The following is a 10,043-nucleotide window of genomic DNA, read 5'->3' on the forward strand; positions in this document are numbered from 1 at the left end:
GTTTTCGCTCGAAGTTTCCAAGTACATAGCCTTTCGTCAGAGTGCACCAACTTCGATGGCGAAGCCGCGCCTACACAACAGCACAGACCGACAGTGGTGGTTTGAAGTTGAAGATGGCGAAGTTAACGCTAATACACATTGCTGGCATTAACTATCGTATAGTTGTTGTGCAAGTAGACAAGTCGACCAAAGACGATACAGTCGCAATACAAGTAAGTATGCGTTTTTAAGCTATTTTTTTTTCAATTCGTGCTTCGTAATTACTTCTATGTATTTGTTGTAAGAATGCCGTGTTTCTGTATGTGATGTTAGAATATTCTATAGAAAAGCCATCCTTACGATGGGTTCTATATTTACATGGAGTTAGTTGGTGAACTCCAGTTAACCTCTGTAATATGATCTGGACGCGTTTGGACCGTTCAGCAAGATACACCCACGGAAAGGAAAAACACTGGAGCTCACGATCGTCGTGAAGGTGAGATGCCATATATCAACCATTAAAGGCAACCTTAGCAATATTATGTAAGCCATATTGTATTAAAAAGCATTACATGCATTAAACGTATCTACATCAATATTTCGTAAATTGACGGCGCAGAATAGCCTGGGTACCATCTGTATTCTACCGGGGCTCCTTACACTCGCTACCCCTAAAAAATTAGCCAGGATACCACACCACACCGAGCCCAATCTCAAAAATATTTGATCGGACATAAAGAAAACTTAGCAAAATGGAAAGCTCGACAAAACGCCTTAACACTCAAAAAACAGCCTGGATACCAGACCCAGGCCCGACTTCAGTATGAGGGTGTAGCTCGGGGCCGGCTGTAGAATTTCCGTGTGGGCATGTTGGCCCTAGAGCTCAGGAGTTGGGGTGTACAGGAATCCAGGCTAGTCAAAAACAGCTGGGGCCGAACATCTGCTTGAAGAATACTCAAGCGTAGCCATTTCTTACCCTCCAAGCAGAGGTTAGGCTCCGACTGTTCTTTTTTTTTAGTCGTTTTTATCGGGCTTTCTATTTTGTATGGTATCTTGTATTGTCAAAACCTAACAACCCCAATAAAAGCGACTACAAAAACAAAACAGCCGGAACCTAACATCTGCTTGGAGTAGCTATTTCTGGGATCGATGATCCTGCTGATATGGATACACCACAGGCGTTCAAACAAACAGAGGGTGCCATTCAGCTTGCCAGGCCAAAATCCGGACAGATAATTCACCCCGGTAAATTAACTCAGGCTACATCAGATGACCTACCCTATCATAAAAAAAAGCTGCCTTCCCTAGCCTTTCTTTGTTATCTGCTGCCGCTGGAAAGGAACATAACTTTCGATCCGACATCTGCTGAGTGATTAAAATATTGTAGAATCAAGGAAAAAGAGCATGATTAAAAGTCATTCATCGCTCATCGGTCAGTTTGACTGTGCTTAGGAACATTGACCCCCTCACCCTTAGGGCACATTCAAACTTGTGCGGGGAAAAAGTTGTTTTAAACTTTGATCCACCGTTGTGAATTTGAAGACTTGTTATCGGACAAAATACGTCGTACGCAAGCAAGACAAAAAAAATGTATGTATGTAGGAAGGGCGAAATTACCAAATTGTTTAACATCACTTTGTTTCCACTTTTGATGTGTCGTTTTCGTTAGGTTAGGGCGAGGTTGCTGTTTTCACATCGCCTGTCACTGTTCAAAGTGTGAAGCCTGCAAATTTACATAATGATTTTCTACAAATCTGTGTCTAAATCACCGTGTATGTGTTACATTTGGAGAGATGGATGTAAAATACCCCCTTTGACTAGTAAGTTGGTTCGCACCAATATCCACGCATATTTGATAACCTTTGATGTTTAAGGGAAAAAGTTTTTTTTTTTCAGTTTATAGAATATCACTTGTGATGCTTATGGAATTGGATACATAGTGCGTCGGGCTTGCAAGTAGTGGAGTGGTGAGAGATCAGTTTTGTGACTGCCCTTGAGAAAACGCAAGATGTGCAAAGCTATTGACCCTAAGGTCATCCCCCTGATAGCCACAAGTGGTCCTGGTCCTCACCCCTGTCGTGTAGATCTTATCTACGTATCTATGTATAAAGAGGCTGCGTGGTTAATACAGGACGCGGTTTTATCTGTCATACCGGATAATGCTAATAATAATATTGCCATCCAGGTGATAGGGAAATATGGGCACTAAAGTATAAGAAGTTGACAGAAGGCCAACGTAAAATGGCAGCGCCAAAAGAGGTTTTGTGACCGATGTCGGACAAAATTTCACAATAAAGGCCAGTAAGGGTAGGGTCGCTAAGCTAACGAAAGCGGTAGAGTGACATTTAGGAAGGTACACAAAATGTTTGAAGCCTTGCGACCCCTTGAATACAGAAATTTGACCATTCTTTTATCTAAAAAGGCTACTTTTGTACATGGGCAAATTACTAAAGAATGACCCACAATTAATTATGGAAACGTGTTCGCCGGCAGTTGTGATGACGTTTGTACACAATCTACTCAAAAAGTAATCCTAAAACATTACCTGTTCCCATGGTCGAACTCACGTCGTCCCTTACCAGCGCAAAATTAGAAGGGTCCTCAGAGGAATTCAAGAACTCGTTTGCTACAAGGTTCCCCCTTTAAAAAGCTTCAAGTAGTGGTAAATTTGACCAAACAAATTTGATTCAAGGTAAATAATTTATTCTCTGAGGAACTATAACACTCGCTTCTGGAGTGGAAATCTTAGACTCCCTGCATGGGAAGTTTGCGACAGGCTTTAAAGTCTGCGCGCTGCGGCCCTATCAGACAATATGTAAATCGCTGAATGCATCATAACACAAAAATAATTGAAAGCTAATTTCTCATTGCTTGTCCAAAAATAAACCGGGTAAAATACAGCTAGCGCTCCCAAACAATCGAGCATGTGGTACAAATACATTAATGGCGTTGCACTGAACTAATTGAGGGATTTGCCAAGTGTTTGGGGATCACATGCGGTGCCGAGGTCAACATATCTGTTTCCGGGGTCACCATGCTTGCCGAGACTTTTCCGCATTCTTGTGACAAACATGTGGCATTTTGTGCGCTCATACGTAAAAGCCATTGGTGTGAAATGAAGTATTTACTCTCATTACCAAACGAAGAAACAGATCGTCAACGTTGACGTGACTTGGAATGCTAAGTTACAGCGGGACGTCAGCCCTGCGTACCAGAGGGAAGCTAAAGTTTGTTGACACAAAATTCTTCCTTCTGTTTTTTCAAAATCGTTCAAACAAGTCAAAGAGAGACAGAGGTATTTGTATGCCGAAGTTATGTTACCCTATTTAGAATGGAACAATATGGAACGTTATATTTATAACAACATTTTTTCTGTTTTTACCGGCTGAGATTCATGGTGTAAATTGTGCATGGACGATGTAACGTTAAAGTAAACTCCCAAACGGAAAATCCCCAAACACCACCACTCTCATTTATCATTAGTCAAAACGCAAAAGTTTTCAGACAACTGAAACTGTTACAATACGATGTCGAACTAGTGTATTTACGCCCGAAGCTGCGGCACGTTCCGTTACAATACAAAATAGAGATCCCCATAAAAACGACTAAAGAAACGTTTAAAAAATGAGCCTAACCTCTGCTTAGAGAGTAGTGAAGTGCGGAAACCTTGGTGTTGGTGCGTGCCGTCACGCCTGTCATGCCAGAATGATAGACAGCGCTAATTTCCAAGCCGATCTTATGGTGGCTTCAGATAGTATCACAAGCTTGGGGAAGAAGTTTAGTCAGAAGAGGAGTTTAATTGCCCACGTACCGCGAAGTTCAAGTTCTGTCTACATTTTATACGCCGATTTCTGTCCGTCTAAAGTGACAAGTGCAAGCGTGGGTAAGATTTAGTCTCCAAGCAGACCCTACGGTGCCTAAAGAGATAGTATCAAAGCTGGCAAATGAATAGAACCGGCCAAAGGGAGTCAAACGGGCACCTGGTGCCGCTATACTAAGTCCATTGCCAGCTTTTATTCTATTTCTAAGGCACCGTAGAGTCTGGAGACTAGGTAAGATTGGGGGCGGAGTTTAGCTGGTAGAGGAGTTTCATTGGCCACCGCGAAAAATCCAAGGCAATACGATCGGTAAAGATTCCAAGTTGCAAACAAGTAAACCTGACACAGGAAGTGTTTAGTTAAGCACAGTTTTTACTGAGAAATATACATATACATAACAACTAGACAATATAAAGCGTTATTTGTGCACAACTCACCTAGTACCTATTGACCTAGTCGATACGTTGTCTTCGTCTATTCCAGTGATCTCTGGGCAAAGCCCCCGCTGTGAACTGGCGCGGCTCGCCGCGTTTGTCCCAGATTCTGGTTCGGAAAGGTTGTAAAACTATCATCCCAGTCAGTTATCACGTAGGAGTAACCCGTAGCAGATAATGAATGAATGACCTTTATTGCCATGATTATGATGATGATGATGATGACCTTTATTGTACATTTGTGCTCAAACAAGCTAAGTACAGGTCGTAGCGCTAGTGATAAGGTACAATTTTGACAAAAAAGGTATCTTATCATCTCTACATATGCTAATACATTTAAGTATGTACAAGGTCAACTTCTTCTCGCTTCTTTAAACAGTTATAAACATAAGGACAAATGGAATCAATAATATATGGTTTATAATTGACGATAATTTCCTTGGCTGTACTGAAGTGCGGACCCCGTGGTGTTGGCGCGTGCCGTCACGCCCCCCTCATTACTGACTGAGCACGCCTTGAAAACGGCTCACTTTCACCAAGTACTTCACTTCACTTACTGCGCACTAATTCATGGGATCATTGTCTCCGCATCAGAATCATAAACAATCACTCTAGTGCCTAAAGACAACCTAAGCATTGTCAGTGAATTAAAACTGGATAATTTTTTTACGTGATATTGGCATTTATTTCACCATATTAGCACATTTAACGTCTAGGGGATTGTGATTATGTATTCATAACAATAATGGTCCCGATGTCTTAGCGCCCACGTTCCTCAACAGATCGTTGTTGTGCCGAAATTCAGCCGCTCAGTTTCACAAATTCATTGTCAGTTACAAAAGATGCATTTTTTCCCTTCAATTTTCAGAACAACGCCCATTCCAGACAAGGAGCTGGTGATTCGACTCTTCATGGCGAGGAGACATGTGACTGCGGAGGCGCTTGCAGCTGTCACACTTCCACGTCAAACAAAGAGGAGAACTGTGATCTTCCAGTGGGTCGCATCAAAGATGCCATTTGATCAAAACGTGCGATCGCTGACGATGTGCCGTCTTGAGTGCCGTTCAAAAGGAATTGGAACCTTTTGCATGGACCGACACCCCGCGCAGCAAGATTCTCCAACACGTCACCTGTACGCTTTCAATCCTCCCCACTGCGACCGATGCCCCGTTCTCGAGCACTGTCTAAACCGTCCACATTGCAACCTTATATTACGACAAGTACATGTGATTGCGGTTTGACTACATTTGTCCACGAACAATACATTCAATGGCTTATTAATATTGCGCTAGGGTACTGCCATATGATATTTGTAATTTGTAATACAATGTGTAATCCCAGATGTCGTGAAGTTGTGATGCCACATATGTTACCAGTAGTCTCTGATTGTTCTTTCTTTCGTGTTCTTGTTTAACCACTGAGTTTATACCGCAAACGTTTGCGCATCGAATTGTATCGAGCACAAGCTGAACTTGAATCAGTTGATAAGGGCCATGTAGATTTAGAACTTGTAATTAGAGCTATCAGTAACAAACGAATAGCTTGAAATACATTGCTGACAAATGCTCAACAAGGGCATTACTGAAAATACAACTGATGATTAGCCATGACAAATATAATCAAGCTAAATATGAACTCCAAAGGGTCCATCCCTCTAGCTCTATACATTGCACCATTTATATTGTAACCAGTAGTTTCACGTCTTCAGCTGTATAGTTTTCCCTTTTTCCTTGCCAATCAATACACCTAATTGCAATGGACTAAGAGTGCGTAATTTGTGTATGTATGTATGTGTGAGTGTGATTGCATGCTCATTATATTTGCATACTTATATTTAAAATTTATCGCAGCTACTGGCAGGTCGACCGAGCAAACCTACTGGCGTGCCCCAAACAACGGGGAGGGCGATCGCCCCCAAGTACCGTCAGGACGATCGCCCCGAGCTACCGTCAGGGCGATCGCCCCTAACTACTAGCAGGGAGATTGCCCCCAACTACAAGCAGGGCGATCGCCCCCAACTACAGGCAGGGCGATCGCCCCCGAGTACTCACAGGGCGATCGCCCCCAACTTCAGGCAGGGCGACCGCCCAAAGCTACCTACAGGGCGATCGCCCCGGACTACAGGCAGGGCGATCGCCCCCAAGTATCCTTCACTCTTGTGAAATCAAGACGATACGACTGGACAATTCAGACTTTGAACGGGGCAATCGCCCCCACAAGTCATTATTTCCAGGACTTGAGTGTCTTGAAAAGTTGCATTCTAATCCAATATGGCTTGATTTTCATAAAATTTCGCACTGCGTTTTCTGATTTTCAAGTCGAAAAAAAGGGACTAAAATGGATTTTCCTTTATTATTTTGGATTCTGTTCCATGTAATTGTCGTCGTTGCTGTTTTACGGTCAACAAAAAAAAAAAAAACTTAGGAAATGCGAAATTAGAGTTAATGACTCGCAATGTGAAAATTTACAACTTTGTCTTTGTAAATAAGTAAATCCTTTACGTATGTGACAGCATCTGTATCTGCACGCAGCGACACCTAGTGCTGCAGTACAATGTACACTTGTCAGAAATGTTACGTAGAAGGTGACAGATGGTCACCAAAACGTCGGTGTGAATGAAGCAGCAATGTCTACATGGATCATGATTTTAGATCAATAACAGTGGTACGTATATTGATGAATCATTATGATAAAGAATTAATAAAAAAGCTTATATGAACAAGATTGTCCAAAATGACGGATCAAATCTGGTACTGTTTACTATAATTTGTCGTTGTTGATGTTCTCACGGCGAACAAAAAATTCAAAGATGCTAAATAAGAGTTGATGACCCGCCTTGAGGTTATTCTGCTACAATCAACGAATAAATCTTTAGAGTAAGCGAAGCACAAGTGACCGCTCATTATTTAGAAGTTCATTAAAAAACCCATCCCTATTGCTGTAATTGCCAACTGTTATAGATGTTAGTATATAGCGTTTGGGAACGCATTGTAAAAAAAATCTTTGTCAATGTTTATATGTTAATCCTTTACGTACGTGACAGTATCTGTGTCTGGACGCAGCGACAACTAGTGCTGCAGTACAATGTAAACTTATCAGAAATGCCGCGTAGGTGAAAGACGCTACACCAAAACGTTCATGTGAATGAAACAGTAATATTTCCATAAATCATCATTTTAGATCAATAACAGTAGTATGTATATTCATGTATTTTTGTGATAAAGACAGTATGTAAATCATTTACGTATGTGACAGTATCTGTGTCTGGACGCAGCGACACCTAGTGCTGCAGTACAATGTAAATCAGTCAGAAATGTCACGCAGAAGTTGAAAGATGGTCACTGAAACGTCGGTGTAAATGAAGCAGTAGTTGTGTGCGGTCACCGAAACGTCGGTGTAAATGCGGTTGTGTCAAAAAAGTTTATTCACTCGTCCAATACTGTAAATAAAATTACATATTTTATCTCACGCACATACCCATGGCCAACGCCGCGGTTTAGATTGTGGGCTTAATCAATCCACAAATAAACTACATGAAATCCACAGCTGTTATTTTATTTTGTTTGTTTTGTATTTATCTTAATTACCTTAGCAAATCGTACTTTAAAGTTATGTGAGCGCGCCCATGTGTGCGTTTCTATACAGCGTTACTTTTAATACTGTATCCTAGTTAGCTAGTATTTTCTACAGTTACTGGGGCTAAATCAATACGCAAGTTTACTATTCAAGGGTAAAATTTCGCCACAATGGTGATACGTTATGCATGCCAAAAAAATCTTTAAAATATACCTCGTTTGGTTTGCGGTTAGGGTGTTAAGTTTACCCCCTACATTGCCGGGGGAGTTACGAGGGGTGATCAATAAGTTTTCGGCCTCACCCAGAAATACCAAGCACCACTCAGATTTTGAGGCACAACTTCATAGTATGAAGCCTTTTATCAATATCCTCCAAATTACAAATCATTAAAGTCATTACTTTCCCGGCGTTTTCGTTATCCCTTATCTAACGTTACTGGTTGCAACGTAATGATCACAATAATTCGAATTTTGGTACACGAGGTTATCAAGTAGTCCTCGGCTTTCCCGAGAAATAATAAGCAAAGCTCAGATTCCGAAGCATAGATGTCAAGTATAAAGTCTTATATAAATATGTACCAAATTGGAATTATTGTGATCATTACTTTGTAGGCGACACCCGTAATGTTAGGTGAGGGAGAAGGAAAAAACTTGGACAATTTACCTGACCTGAGGTGTGCGGGTCAACTTGCGCTGCTGGAAGTCAGACACCCAATTCTTTTTGCTTGAAATAGGAAGAAAATCATTATCAAACATTTTGCCAATGTCTTTTGTTAATTTACGGCATGGGGAACTCAACCCACATGTCGAGTTCTTTGAGTGGTAGATTTTGCTCCTGGTGTAGAAAGTAACAGAGTTTTTAACCCAGGAGCCTTTTTATAGAACTGCAAGAAGGGATACAAGACTGGAGCCATACAATATGGGAAGGGCAGAGCTGGACTTCTGGGCAGCCACAGCGGTTCGGGGAAAGAGATGAACACATAATGAGAATAACATAAGTCAAGTCAAGTAAGTCGAGCCATGTAAGTCAAGCAAGAGCAGTTTTTATTTTTAGACTTCGAATGAGAATTACTCAAGACAGGATTGAAGAAACGTCATAATTGTAATACTATGTAGGTAACCTTAGTTACTGGGGAGCCCTTCAAAACGTGAAAGATTGCCGATATAATCTGTTCATTCTCGAATCGGTTAAACATCCGATCTACTTTTTTCTTTAGGTCCGTTTTTCTAAGGCCGGTCCAACAAGAAAAAACGGTCTTTATCGGTAAGGTGTACCCACCCCTAATTTTTACTGTATGAAGTGATTGTTCAACACAAAAAGTGTATTTTGTTAAGCATGCCTTCTCCAATACATACATACATACATACATACATACATACATACATACATAAGTTCTACTCTTATTGAGTTGTAGCATTAACAAATTTTTGCTTCAAGTACATTCTATCACTCATCATTACAGGTAGGTACCATTACATTGTTTAGTCTCGGATTCAATAAAGTTCTTTAGCTCCAATGGGAACACCAACAAATTTAGTAGTCAATATTATCATTTTCATTCTTATAAGATATTACAAAATTTGATGGGTCTATAACAAGTTATAGCTTACTCATACCACGTGAATATTATCCGGACCCAACAACTCCTGACGTGCATATTTAGATACATTACTTACTTAAATGCACAATTTCTCCAACAAGAATGTAAATTATGTCACTGTACATCGTGTACAAATTCGTCTTGACTAATCTTAAGGGTGTAAAAAGTGCTGAGAAATATATAATAGATAAGGACAGAAAGAGATAGTACGTGTATGGGGAGCACGTAACAATCTAGCATGGATCAACTTTAAAGACGGTTCGTGAGAAACGATGAATATGCTAATACCCCTCACATTAGGCGAAAATCGATCGGAAGAGTAGTCTTCGAGCTCTAAATGACGTTTTCGTGAGTAAGACGTCCGGTGTTCTCACGATTATCTTGCAATTTTTAGGGATCGCTGGCGATTTTCAGGGGTCGTACGATGGTCGCGGTGCAGCTAAACATGTCTGAGCATAAGCGACTAGTCACAGGAGATCTCTGAGATCGCAGAGCTCGTTACCGAGTCGCAGATCGTGCGAGCAAACCGTGCGTACCTCGCAAGGGTGTCGGTCAATAGTCTTACCACAGACATAGTTATTAATCATCGAGCGCAAATCGGATGGCGAACGCCCGTCAGTCGGGCGACGTTCGGGC

The 10,043-nt window shown here is 41.2% G+C and overlaps 1 long non-coding RNA gene across 1 annotated transcript; it reads left to right on the forward strand.

Annotated features, from left to right (window-relative positions):
• Positions 1–396: 396 nt before the first annotated feature.
• On the forward strand, positions 397–5,991 carry LOC118429861. The gene is made up of 2 exons (XR_004832803.1): positions 397–475; positions 5,100–5,991. It is a non-coding gene; the product is annotated as an uncharacterized LOC118429861 (long non-coding RNA).
• The last annotated feature ends 4,052 nt before the right edge of the window (positions 5,992–10,043 follow it).

Source organism: Branchiostoma floridae, chromosome 14 (assembly GCF_000003815.2).
Source record: "Branchiostoma floridae strain S238N-H82 chromosome 14, Bfl_VNyyK, whole genome shotgun sequence".
Taxonomy (NCBI): domain Eukaryota; kingdom Metazoa; phylum Chordata; class Leptocardii; order Amphioxiformes; family Branchiostomatidae; genus Branchiostoma; species Branchiostoma floridae.